Source organism: Numenius arquata, chromosome Z (genome assembly GCF_964106895.1).
Source record: "Numenius arquata chromosome Z, bNumArq3.hap1.1, whole genome shotgun sequence".
In the NCBI taxonomy this organism is placed as follows: domain Eukaryota; kingdom Metazoa; phylum Chordata; class Aves; order Charadriiformes; family Scolopacidae; genus Numenius; species Numenius arquata.
Window position 1 is genome coordinate 59,848,813 of NC_133616.1, and position 13,568 is coordinate 59,862,380.

Consider the following 13,568-nt stretch of genomic DNA (forward strand, 5'->3'; position numbering starts at 1 on the left):
TAGGAATTTGGGGGAAAGAGATTTGTTTTGTTTTGCCTTTGCTAGAAACAATAAAAAGGGTTGTTAAAATCTATCCATTACTGACAGTTGTTCAAGCTCCAAAACACAGCAGAAAAATTGGCAGTTGCAGAAGCAGAATGGGTGGAGCTGGTCAGAATTTTTTTGCATAAACATGAGTTCTGCAGTAAATGCCAAATTCAAAAGCAAAATCACTTTGATAAATGCAAATCATAACACAGGTTGAGTTTCCCATCTATTTGGATAATAGGCTGCTTCTAGGTGGAAACAAGAAATACAAACCTAAGAAAAAAGCCAAGAGAAAGCCAGCACAGGGAATTTCAAAGGAGAGTAGCATAATTAGATGGGGTTTACAATAATTTTTGCATTAAATGTTTAATTATTTTTTATAACATTGATGTTTTTTGTTTATGAATGATTAACAATATTTTCTTACTTAGATTTCTGATTATAAAGGGAAAAAAATCAGTTTCTAATGGATGTAATAAATTAGCAAAGGACATATGCTGTTTGCTCATGCACAGTGTAATCTCTATAAATTGTTATTGATATAATCTATATAATTAAGTAATAGTATGACAGAGAAGGTTGTTTCCTAAGAGAATTAGAGCACAATTTGAATTGTTCAATTTTCTCCTGCTAAGAGCAAGATTACACAGAGAAATGGAGGTTTCTAAAATAAACTGTTGGAGTCTGTTACCATCCTCTCCTAGCCATCTGAGAAACTCAAAGACAGCCCAAAAAACCTGTCTAAACCCTCAGCTATTCCCTATCTACAAGACGTTACTAAGACATGTCACGTGCTCTTTACCAATCATTCTTGATTGATCTTGTGTGTTTTCCTTAGTTTTATGGTTTATGCTACTATATCGAGTAGTTCAAAATATTAAGCTGGTCATTTCTTTCTAGTTAAAATATTACTGATTATTTTATAGATGTCTTAGGAAGCATAATTTACTCAGATAAAAGGAACTTACTGAAAATAGGAAAACACAGGACTGTGTCATGCATCACCTCACTGTGATAACATTTTGGAATACAAATTTCATGGTGTCTATGAATATCAGCAACATTATGAGTTTCCAGTTGTTTTAAATGCTTTACAGAAGATACATTCAAGTTGAAACTAATGTAACAAATACTAACATTTCTGCATTTCTTAAAGTATAAATTTTTACACTCTTCCATACATGTAACAAATGTTTCAGCATAGAATGAACACTTACATTTCACAGTTTTTGTGTCACTTAAAGCTATGGGGATACTGAGAATATAAAATACTTTAAGATACAGCCTTAGAAAAAGGTTATATTGAGGAAATATGGGAAACATACTGAATGTATTCTGGGCTTGATTACAAATAGTAAAACATACAGTCTGGATGTACACAGAAGTGATTCCAGTATATTCATTAAATAGCACCAAGTAAGGATAGCAGTAGTAATAAGGATAGTTGTGTAATATGTGACTATCTGGTTCTGCTGATGAACATCCAAGTCTTATACAGTTTGCAAACTGGACACCTCCAGCTGTGTTAGACTAAACATGTTTATTCTGATCCAAAGCCATCTTTTTTTTTGTAAGATTTTTGTATTAGAAGAACCAATTATTCAGAGAAATAAAGCTACTAACAGCAAAATATTAATGCTAATAGGAAGGAAGTTCTGCCAAGTTAATCAAGAGAATTATTCTAGGTATCTGTCCTGAACATTTCCTTGAACAAATACATTGAGAAGCACTTAAAATTACTTTTATGACAATAAAAACAAGCCTAGATTAGGTACTTATTAAAATCCTAAACTGCTGACTTCTTGAAGCGTTTGACTGTGATGGTTTCCAGAAAAAATGTTGATTCTAATAAAAAAATCTACATGTAGCCTGGCTGAATATCCCATATGTGAAATCACTAGACAGGAATCTTGCATTCTTTCTGAACTATTAAAAAAGTGATACATGAAGAAAAAGTTGTATTCTGCTTGATTTAATTTCATTTTTTTATGGACAGAAAAATTCTGGTAGGGACTAGACCACATCAGCTTTTCAAGAAAGGAATTAGTTAAAGAACCGCCTGTCGAAACTGAACACAAGAAGCTTATTGAGATTTTGACAAAGCCTTTCTCACAAGCTGAAGGCATGAGAGACAATACCAAGCATTGGATTTCTCATCTGGCCACTAAGAAATACTACTTATTTGATGCAACCGGGAATTACCAGGGCTAAACACCTTCCTAGTCTCTCATAAATTCCTCTAGAAGACCATAATAATATTGGAACAAGACTACAGCTGAAATAATACTTTCAACTAACAGTGCACTGAAGTATGTACCTATTTCAAGAAAGCCTTTGTAAACTGTCAAACACTGGGAATTTTCTAGGTAAAATTCTACTCTTACTTGCTGCCTGCAGAGCTTTTAATATGTGGGGGGTTTTAATTTTAGACAGGTTACAATTTCTACATTATAAAAAACCTCAAAGCTTTCAAAGATACATATATTTTAGAGGCTCACAAAGGTTTTCATATGAATAAGAAGCTGGAAGTGCTGAAGCTGTTTATTTGAGAAAGTGAGAGACAGGGGTCATGTTTAACTGACGTATTTTTTTTTAGGATATTTTTGCAGTTGTTGGACTCTGTTTATGATGGTTCTAAAACTCAATGACAACTCAGCTTTTGTTCTGATTTTGGTGACATTTTTCAGATCTAAACATCATCCCTTGATGAGTCTGCAATGGCAGATTTCCTAGCTTTATAGAAGAAATGCACCCAGTTCTTGCAGAAACACACCTAAAGAGAATTAGAGATGAGGTTTTCCAAGGTGGTTCAACCTGTCTTCCTCTGACACTTTCTGCTGTGTGGTCTCAGTCTAGTTTTGCTCATTGTCTTTCATACAGCCATTTCTTTGCAAGATTGGATGCCCTTTAACTTAGCTGCATGGTATTGGAGCATATCATGGCCCAAGATTTTTGCTCTGTATTCCTCTCTACCACGTCATTGGTTTACTTGCCAGCAAGAGAAAGTGCTTTTTAACAGTTTGTTATCAAATTTTGCAGAATATCCAGATATATATTGGGCACTCAGGTTTGTGTAGCTAATCCTGTAGTAAGTTAGGTTAATTCATTTTAGAGTTTATAATTTCCCTGGGATTTGTGAAGGAACTCATGCTATGACTGCATCATCAGATAGGTGGTGTAGGGTGGCAAAATTGAAGACCCACATTTGTCCGAAGTGGGAACTCTAAAAATTCCCAACTGTCTGCCGTACAGTCCTGGGAGAAGATGGGAAGTCCTGGGAGACCAGCATAGCTGTTGTTTCTCAGAGATTCTTTGATTGTTTCCAAACAAAATTTGTTTGGAATCTACTTTTTGGAAAATTTAAAAAAAATAGACAGGATGCAATATTATTTATCATTATACTCAGAATAAAGTAGTCATTCTTGAGAGTTTCTTAGAGAAACACACCCTCCAATCAATGTCTATAAAGTTATAAATACGATGGAAAGTTACAGAGACAGTTGTTCACTATTTACCCCTAAATTAAGACATCAGACTTCAAAGGAAGTCATTTTCTACCTAGCATAAAATTAAAATTGATTGCCAAACATTTTGCCAAAGGATGCTGTGCCTGAAAAACCTACAGACTTAAATGCAGGAAGCAAAAATCCATTGATATGGGATAGCCATGGGGACAGAAGAGCCACTGTTGTATTTCCAAAGGAGGAATTTTCTGAATGATGCTTTTCAGAGGCAAAGAAAATATTTCCTGTACATGTCTGTTTCTACGTTCTTTCTCTACAGATCCAGTAGTCACCAGTGTCTGACATGGCATACCTGAGCAGAAGCAGCTTTTGTCTTCTTTTCTTAGGGCTAGGCTGTCCCAGGAAGGACAGATTCACTGTGAATGAGGAGGAGAACATTTGCTGGAAATAGAAAGAAACCTGAAAGCCAGATTTTGTTGCAAGAGCATCTACTTCATTGTAAAGAATGAAGAAATCTTAGAATCCATTGAGATCTATTCTTACTGCTCAGCTTTACAGAGCGGTTTAATGCAGCTGTGCCTGTGTTTAAAGCACATGCTTAAATGTCTTGTAAAAGACCTGGAGCAAACATGACCAGAAACTCTAGTTTTCATGATCCATAAGCTTTAGTTCAGGTTGAAATCAATTTCTTTATCTTCTAGTAAGAAACAAAAGAATGGAATAATTACTGAAATACCAAAAAAAAAAAGAAAGAAAATAATTCTGTTGAAAAGAATGAGGTCCTTATTTTTTCCCCAGAATATAATTACAGCCTAAGCTTTCAAAGACTTTATCCTACCAGGTGTCAGTCCAGGCTGTGTAATTCTACACCTGCAGCCCTATTTACTGCATTAGAATAAGAATATATGTTTAAATATAATAATGTTCTTCAATTTAGTTAGTTAAGCATGAAGACCATTATAATATAAATTATCAGGTGGATCATCCTTCACATATACTGATACTGCATTTGCTAAAATATTATTTCCATTTTGGTTTGGTTTGTTGTTTTTTTTTATATGCTTTAAATAAATAGCTTCAGTTTTGGTGTTTGAATTGAAACAGTAAAAATAATTTTACGTCTGAAGCAGAGTTTTCCATTTTTTCTGTATGATAAGGAAAACAGAGAATAAATTGCTTCATTAAATATTTTAAAAAATCAGAAAATGAATATTTAAATAATTACTAGTGTTTTATCTGTAACCTTTCATGAAGGTTGTGAAGAAACATATTAGTATAGAGAATATTACAAGAATTCTTGTGATGATGAGCTTCATTAATATATAATTGGTTTCAGTAAACTTTACAATCCTCTCATCAAAAGCAACGGTTTGTAACAGGTTAGGATCCAATACCTGTACATGTCCAAAAGACAAGATTTCATTATTATTAGAAAAATATATTAAAATGACAAATTATTGAAAAAAATTTTTTTTATATATAAAAAAAAACCCAAAGCAATAACAACAACCAACCAACCAACTAAACAAACCCAAGCAAAGTGAGTTGGTTTCTATGCTTTGAATGCAACAATTATTTCAAAAATTATTCTGCCTTTTTTTTTATTTATTTTTTTGATATCTGAGGACATTTCTAGCACATCTCTAAGATATAGCCACAAAATACAATGGGATCCTAAATTAGACATAGCAATACATGAACAGTAATCAAATGGAAAATGGTACGTCAGCAACAAACCTACATTAATCATACAGCGCCTTCCACAAATGATTCAGTTCATTGCACAAATGGAGTGTATTAAACTTTCTCATTTTATCTTGCTTGGGGTAATTATAAAGAATGTACAGTCTGAAAACTAATTAAAGAGAAAGTCTAAACAACAGCAAAGTAATGAATTTTAAGCAGCATTCGCAGATAAGTGATGGGGGAGCTTTTCAGGTTTTATTTAATACATGTGGACTCTATATATATGCTCAAATTATATCACCTTGGGCCCAGACTGAAAATAGGATCTACAACCTGCGATACAGAAGCACTTATAAATCATAGCAGTTCACTTGTGTTGATTTTTCTTATCAGCTCTACAACTAATACGAGGAGTGACGGCACTGACGGTGGGGTTTACTGTGTCATTGTTATTGCAACTGCACACTACCTCCCCCCTCCAGTTCTGAGGCTTGGATCCAGAATCCCTGAACCCATGGTCAGACACATCAGGGATGCAAGCTGGTTCTATGAGACACCCTCCTTGGATAAAGCCAAAGGGTCAGGAATTGGATTGTTTTGAAAACAAAGTGTTGTCAGGACAAGGCCCAGTGCTTTCCAGCTTGGCCATGTTTTGAACCTTGTTCTACAGAGGATTAAATGTTTGTCACTCATGCAGAGAACACCATAGCAGCTGCAGCTAGAAGCTGCCTGAGAGAGAGAAATCAAGGATCAGATCCTTATGACAGAAGTGAGAGCAAAGGAATATTGCCAGCTGATTTTGTGCATTTTACACACTCAGTGCATACAATTTGATATATTTCCTCCTCTAAGAACATCACCAAAAAAAAAAGAAATAAAAATGTGTCCATTCATTTTACTGGTATGAAATACTTACCACAAAGATATTTTCTATACAAATTATTTTTACCTATCAAAATTATGTTACATATACAAAAATTTAAAATATTTTAAAATTAAAACTTAAAAAACCAATAGTATTTCTTTGGTGCTTTTATGAAATGAACAAAATTGTTTTACTTTCAGCTGCAAAGACTTTTTTGTTTGTTTTATTTCTAGTGTCTTTTGACTTGGACTAGGCAAGAGAGTATATATATATGACATGACTCAGTCATGTCATCTGAATAAGGAATAACAGAGGGTTTAGACGAGTTTTTTGGAGCTGCCTTTGAGCAAACCAACTGACTAGGAGAGGATGACAACAAACTCTTAATGGTTTGTTTTAGAAACTTCCACTTCTCTGTGTAATCTTGCTCCTAGCATGAGTACACATTTGAAAAAAAACCTCCTAACTCTGCCTGTTTAGTATGCTTTAGTTCATAACACTGAATGGCAAGAAAGAAGATGCATTCTGGGAATGCACCTATTGGGCTTCAGCCACTGATGGTAATTCAGTCCTTGGAACCAGAGCGGATTTAGTCTGTGGTAAACCCCTGAAATGCATCTGGTAGGGATCCCAGTGTCAATTTTTTTTCTCTACAAATGCACTCATTTTCGCTACAGTGAGCATAACCTTGGCTAAATTTCGCGAAAGCAACATGCATTGCAAGCTGTGGAGAAGTATGATATAGTCTTACAGAAATTTTCAAAAGGTTCTATGAATTTGTTTTTCCTGATGGATAGAAACATAGCATCAGACCAATCTCATGGATTAAGCAGTTTATCTCCTTGAGGGAAAAATATTACAATATTAAAAAAATAGCTACACTATCTCAATTAGACGCTGCATCTTTACTCCTTTCTAAAGCAGAAAGAGGGCTCTTTTTTGCCTTTTGAGTGTTGGGAACCAAAACTTGGATAGCTCCAGAGAATACAGTGCAACAGTGATTTGAAAGCTCTGTTAATTAACTAACTTAACAGAAATGTGAACCATGTAAAAAGTCAATTAAGTGGAATTGATGTGCATAATCTTTAGTTATGCCAATCTTTTTTTTTTATACAGAGCTCACAAAGTGCATCTAATATATTTCTCTCAGCCTGGATACAGAAAAGCAGCTTTTTTTTTTTTTTGATGCACTTTAAAAAATTATTTGGTTCTCTTTCTTCCCCAAAGACTTTTCACAGCAATGCTCATTCTTAGAGAATGCCTGCTTCTCTGGAAGAGAACAGGATTTGGAAATGAAAAGGAAATATATAAGATGGACAGTCAGCTGCCTGAATATCAGAACAGAATTGGAGAGTGAGTGATACATTGCAGACATGGTTGCAGATACACATTAAATGATTCAAAATACTGTTTACCAGTAGCTGTTCAGAAATGCCACCCACTGGAGGTGACAGTCCCCACAGTTTCCCATCACAAGAGCTCTGATGTGAGCGTGCAGTCTCTCCATATGGCTTGGGCTCACCCCTCTCATCTGGTTTGTTCAATCAACTCAGCGGGGGGATGGGAAAATGCAAGTAGGGGCCCATAACAAACAACTGAGAGAACACAAGGGAGAGACGTTCAAATATGCTACTTCAGCTGTTTACATTTTCAATGCATAGCATCTGGAGGGAAGGTTTCTTGACCCTGAAAGAGGACCTAGAAAAGTTATACTTTTCCTCATTCTCAAGAGTGACAGTGGTTTATTTTCTTGCCTGTTTGATGCTCAAGAACTAAACCCTTGTTGTATCAGTCAGAGAGACTAGGTATCACTTTCCTCATTCAGAAAATGAAAAAAAAAAAAAAAAAAAGGGGATCCGCATGCAAAATGGGAACTTGACATGACTCCAGAATTCAATGTGTGCCATCAAGGTGGTTTTCATACCCATCACTCAGTAAGAGCCTCTGTCATATTCAGGTGCAGAAAGAAAATGGAGTGTGTGGGGGGTAGAGAGGAAGCTGTGGGTTCAAATTTCCCTATACAGAAGAAGAAATGGCAAAGGTGAAATGGTACAACTGTTGGTTAAAAAAGTGTGCCTGTTACAGAATTTTTTTTGGAGAAAGGCCAGGCATAGATATCTGACTTCAGAAGGGAGTTCAGGACTTTTAAGTGCTAAATGCCCTCTAAGGTAAAAGTGGTGCTAATCTGGAGATAGACAAGACTGCAGTCAGATAGTGCACCCCAGGGGATCTGTTTAGCCAAAGTAACTCCTTGTTTCTTGCTGTTGGCTGTTGTGGACCACCTTCTAAGACATTTATGTTGCCTGACTAATCTAATGGCTTTCCACAATTAAGTGACTGAATCACTGGACAAGGGAAGTCTTACAGATGCCATCTACCTAAACATCTGTAAGGTTTTGATATGGTCCCCCACAACGTTCTTGACTCTGACTTGGAAAGATATGGGTTTGATGGACAGACTGTTAGATGGATAAGGAACTGGCTGGATGGCCATGTTCAGTAAGTTACAGTCAATGATTCAGTGTCCAAGTGGAAACCAGTAACAAGTGGTGTCCCTAAGGGTCTGTATTGGGAATAGCACTATTTAATACCTTCATCCACGGCACAGATATTCTCAGCAAGTTTTCAGATGACACCAAGGTGTGTGGTGCCTAGATGTATAAAGGGGGCTTATAAGAAAGACGGAGAGACACTTTTCACCAAGGCCTATAAAGAGAGGACAAGGAGTCATGGTTTTAAACTAAAAGGATAGATTTAGATTGTAATTGAGGAAGATATGTTTTGCTCTGAGAGTGGTGAGACACTGGAACAGGTTGCCCAGAGAAGTTGTAAAGGCCCCATCATTGGAAGTGTTCAAGGTAAGGTGTAGATAGAACAACCTGATCTAGTGAAAGATGTCCTCACCCATGTCAGGGGGGACTGGACAAGATGGTCTTTAAAGGTCCCTCCCAACCCAAACCATTCTATGATTCTATGATTATATCTTCACATTTACAGATAGAGCCTGTATGCAGGATCAGGTGCAATGTCTTCTGACAGCAGAGCATGCCAAACGTGAAAGGTGTTTGAAATGGACCACATAAGATATTGCTCTATTAACTAAATACAGAAAAATTCTATGCAACACAGAATTTTTCCTATTTCAATTTTAACCTGTAAGTCCCCTGCCATGATCCCCAGTAATGCTCCCAGTTATCCAAAGCCCATGTATTTTCATTTTTTGTGTCCCCAAAGCTTTCCAGACAAATGAGCTAGTCCAGTAATGCATCCTTTCCAAGTGGGCATATTTCCCTGAGTATTATTCACCCCTTTATGTGATCAGCTAGATCTGCGGCATTGGGAGTCTAATAGGACATAAATTAAAAGGTATAATGAAATGTAAGACATCGTTCAAGCACTCTTCTTGTCTTTTTTGTTAGCTGAATGTCAGCTGAGAATTTAGACCTTATGACATTTTAATAACTTAGATGTTATTATGATCAGAATGTATTTCTAACTAATGCAGAACAGAGATTACTTAATAGGTACCTGTCCATCAGTACTTTCAACATGAAGGTCAGAGTGACCACTTTCTGCTGCTACTAGTCACATTCATGATAGCAATACGGTGCGTTATTAATTTATAGGCTGTTTAATCATTTTAATCCTTTGTACCAGCTATATTTTAAATGTCTGATTATAATTTTGATAATACTTCCTCAATTATTGAATTACAATAGCATGATTAATTAAATTGTGTGATTATTACCATTTATAACATCATTGGAAGATATACTGTATTTAAAATGGAATTGTATCTTGTCAGTTTTGTATGATCTTGGATAACTGTTCCGTTAGAGCTTCTCAATTACGCTTAATTATACTAGCCAAATAAGTAATTTTTAAAAGCTTCATTTAATGAAGTGTCACGAATCAGCGTTATCCTTTTAAATACAAGAATAAAACTCAAAAAATCTCGGCAGATGGAATGTTTCATGTAGTTTGATGGCATGGGTGGTTTCACAGAAACATGTCACACCCTCTAAAGTAACTAAGTCTAATACATTTCAGCATTAAAGAGTCCTAGTCACACAGTAAAACAAGTGAATGGCTCTCTGGTAGAACAGACCCATTGACTGTTTTCATTTTTTCAATCTTTACACATCTGGTAAGTCTTGCTGAAGATTTTGAGGATGCTTTATTCTTTCTTCCTTCTCTTTTCCACCACCACCAGAAAATCACACCTTTCTAGGTACTAAAAGTGCAGTATCCTTCCAGGTGTCCAAGTCATCAATGGCTCTTTTAGGCAGATAGTAAGATGTTGTTAATAGTTCCTCAACTGCCTGCTAAAAAGATCTACAATAGCTTTGCTGAGTGATCAGAAGAGAAATGTGAAATAGAAACAAAAACAGCTATCTGGTTGCATCATATGTCCTTCTCTAAAGCTTCATTCCCCAACAGTGTGAAGCTTTGAGTAACTATCACAATTTCTAAAAGAAAGCTTTTGTCGGTCTGCATCCTACTGTGGGTATCAATATGAAGACACAAAATTTCTTTAAGTAAATCTATCACTGATTATTTTTTTTTCCAATTAAGGTTTCAAAATTATTTTCCCGGTGTCCTGGTTTGAGGTAGAACAGAACCAATTTTCTTTTCAGTAATTTAACTTTTAAGTCTCTTCTAACTAACTGCACTCTCTGAAATAAATGGCATGTTCTTAAGACAGTGTCCGCTTCCAGAATGGTAAGACCTGATATTTATAGTGAATACCAAGGAAAAGTATGCAGAGAGGCTCTTGCTTATACTTATTGCTATAACAACCAAGGTCAGCTAACTTTGCTATGAACCAAGTTGAAGGGTTGGAAACAGGAGAGTGTAGAGGTGTCACACCTGCAGGGAGGAGCGGACAGGACAGGTGACCCAAAACTGACCAACAGGGTATTCCATCCCATCTGCATCATGCTCAGTATAAAAGCTGACGAATTGAAAGCGTCAGCCTCTTTCTTCAGTGGCTGGTGTCCAAGGAAGACTGTATCTGTTCGTTTGCTTTTGATCCTGATCCGTGCATTTCTGAATCTAGTTCCATAATCCAGTTCCTGTCCTTTGCACAGTCCAATCTGGGACTTTCCCAGTGCCAGCCAGTGAAGTGATCGTCATTCTGGGACCTCGATACTGGCTTTGTATATATTGTATATATTTCATTATTTCTTTTTGAAACTATTATCTTTTCTTTTTATTATGAATATTTCATTAAAGTAGTTTTCCTTTCAACCTATAAGTCACTCTCCTTTATCCTCTCGGGAACCGAGAGAGGTTAAAGAGAGCACTTGTCGTTCGTTCAGTGGCTGGCCCAGCCTAAACCATGCCACCTGGTAATTTGTGAAATAGTATATTCAGGGTGTTATGATATATAGATGTGATGCTTTCATACTGTAAAAGCTTCACAAATATTGTGGAAATGACAGCTGTCCAAAATACACCCGTAAGACCTGGTTTAAATAAAGATGCTAAAGCAGTCAGAGAAAAGAAAGAGAGCCTAGGCTATAAATGTCTTGGTTAGTTTGGAGGGCTAAAAATATTATTGCTGATATTGGATATTACTCATGGATATTGGAAAGAATTGAAAACTCTCCCACCGTACTGTGTAAATCAGCACTGCAAGATGTTTTACTTTGCACCCAGAGCCCTGGAACACATTGAAATACTGGACCATTGGTTAACAGCATACTTACATTTTGTTTTGCTCTGCGGTTTTAATACTCTCGGGAATAGAAAGCAGAAATATGACTACTCGTATACAGAATTAGGATTAGACTACAGTACACTCCTATCATAGACATCAAAAATAAATAGTCTGTTCAGTTAATTATTTGTTTAATAAGGTTTCAGTAGGCTATAAGCAGAGGTCTTACTGAATAAAAAGATCAACGGTTTGCGGAAGATCAGCCCAGGATCTATGCAACACTTAAGTTAATACCAAGGCTTTAAATGGGATTAACACAGATTTAGTGCTGTCGTTGAGAAATTTTGTTTATTTTTACCATTTGCCTTGTATCTTCTTATTTGTGCTGCTGAAAAGCTCTAATATAGTGTCTGTGTTGATACGCAGCTATTTTGTGTCATCACAAAGGCCACAATTATCAGAGAGGTAGCAACATTTAAATTGTTTTGAATAATACAGCACATTTCAGACTGCAGTCCATCATGGTTATAAAGTCTATCTATGTACTGAATTGTTCCTTTTTAATTTCAATGTTAATTTAGGAATCACTTTTTGTTTGGTTTTGTTTGATTTTGTCCAAAACGAGAGAAATGGTTATTAGACCTAGGAAAAGTAATTTCTAATCATTCATTAAATTTGAAGTAATTGTGTTTAACCACCTTTGTTTAGAAAATAGAAGAAAAATCTATACACAATCTGACAGATTAGTAATGTTGTCATGGTATGATGTTTTGTGAAGTTCATCGTAACTATGAAAGACTCAGTGGGAGAACAGTGCTGTCTAAATAATGAAAGGTTGGGTCTAAAATCTAGTTTTGAAGGCCACCATAAATTATTACATGAGATACTTGTCTGATAAGCATTTGCAGACAGCAATAATACTGGGATTTGCCAAGAAAGTGATTGAAAGCATTTTCAAAAAAAGCTCAGTGAAAACGTTCCCGCAAAGGCTTTGCTAGTAAGTATGTGAGTGATCACACTGAGGTGATTACCTGGCATAACAATTTATCTAGTTTTAAGTTCCATCTATTTCCTTGGCACTGCTCAAGCATTTAAAAGCAGCCAAAACAGTTGCAGAAGGATTTGAAGAAGACAAGCTTTGCATATATTTTCACTGACACATTTCACTGTATTTCTCTGAAGCTCCTCGAAGCTGGATGGCCAAACTCTCCCTGTGGAAGAAACAATTAAAGTAATGTTTCCACTGTTCTGCATAATAGGGATGAATTCAATATTCAAAAATCTTTCTATGTATTTAGAAATCAGTCACCTTTGAACCACACACACCTTTCTTGTTTCTCTACATGTGGACTAAAGTCAAAAGAATATGCCCAGGTGCAGTTTGTACTTTAAAGGTGCATTTGTGTAAATTGGTACAGGCCCAGTATTTTGCAAAAAATGTCAAGCTCTTAATTTGCTCATTCCGTTTCAGAACACGAGAGCCTTTTTTCTGGAAAAGGTCATCTTTCCTGAATATAGCTGAAATGTGAATTAGTAGCAGCCAGTACCAGTTTGAAATTGGGATGGGAAGAGTGGGTGCTACAGTTTTGCTCCAGTTTTTACAGACAGAGACTGAAACATTCAATCAGTATTTTACTTCTCCAGTTCTGTTGCACACTTAGTGAGGATAGATGTTTTGATTACAATGCATTATACAGTGTTCTAACTAGATTTCTTTTTTCTTTTCTTCTCAGCTGGCTGTATTGTGTATTGCTGAAGTGTTATGACACAGCTTTACTTTTGTATCATACTCACCTTGACACTGACTTTGATAATAGTTTGATGATTCACTGGCTGATGGTTAGGATACAAAACAGCAGGCAAG